Consider the following 1,344-nt stretch of genomic DNA (forward strand, 5'->3'; position numbering starts at 1 on the left):
CCCATTTTAAGTTTTAATGGGAAGTGCAGAAGGTGGGCTTGTTAGGTGGCCCATTGTATATGATGAAGGTGAGTGTCTGGATTTTTGCTTGGATCTTGCACTTGCTCGGCTCGATTTCTCATTACATTTACTGTACTTGTTACATAAACAAAAAATGGTATTCAATTTTATGAAATATTGAAATTTATTCTTCTGGTTTTGACCCTATCACAATTTAGTTAATAAATTTTTAATTACTACATTTGACTCCTTAAAATTTGGAATAAAATGAAATTGCTATGGTTTCGTCTTAATTATCATATTTTGCGTTTTCTGGACAAATTTTCCATTACAGCTTAACCTCTTGTTTGGATTAAAATTGCTACATTTGACCAATTGAGACCCTAAAGATTGGATTAAAATTAAATTGTTAATGGATATTTGGATTTCAAAACCCTAATAATTTCACTTTAATCTAAATCTTAGGAGATTAATTTTACCAACTAAAAATTTATGAACTAAATTGTAAAAGAGCCAAAGTAGAGGGAGTTAAATTATGTTAGGTCTAGATTGTTGAGAGTGTTAGCAATTTCTAGTGCCAAAAATATATCAAATTTGGTTGTGCTCAATAAAATTGTGTTAGCGTTGAGTCTGGATTAGATTTTACTCAAAGATAATGAATTATTGATTTTTTGCTACATATCTTTTGTACTAGAATGAATTTTTAAGTGGACTTATTTCGCTGGAATGTGGACATTTGGGACTTTAAAAATATTCACCCTAACTTGGATTTGAAATGCACAAGATATGGTCAGTTGAATTAAGCAGATAGAAATATCACATTTCACTCGCTTTGTTGTTCAATTGATTTTTTTCAAGTTTGAATTTTGCCTTGCTTAGTTTTAACCCTATTTAGTGCACCTACATAAAGAACCTTGTGCATGAAATTTAGCGGGGAGAAATGTTGTCATGCCAAAGCTAAAAGGTTTAAATTTTGAAGCCTTCTTCTTGAGCATAGATAGAGAAATTTTCCTTGTTTCCCAAAAAAAAAAAAAAAAAAAAAGTTCTAGCTATAGTGTAGATTTTCCATCAGACATCCCCCGATTTTAAGATTTTTTTTTTTTTTTTTTTTTTGTTTCCACCTTATATTGAATTCTATTTTTTTTTTTTCCAAAATATTTTTTTAGCCTTTTACGATTTAAGATTACTAAATGAGTCTTTTATCCTTCAAATTAAAATGTGTATTATGCCTTATTGTACCTAGAGTTTGAAAAATGAGTGCTAATGTTCCTTTTGTTAATTGCAGTTACTCTCAATGTTTACATAGGTTTTTTTTTTTTTTTTTTTTTTTTTTTTTTTTTTTTT

Source organism: Quercus suber, unplaced genomic scaffold (genome assembly GCF_002906115.3).
Source record: "Quercus suber isolate HL8 unplaced genomic scaffold, Cork oak 2.0 scaffold_435, whole genome shotgun sequence".
Classification (NCBI taxonomy): Eukaryota; Viridiplantae; Streptophyta; class Magnoliopsida; order Fagales; family Fagaceae; genus Quercus; species Quercus suber.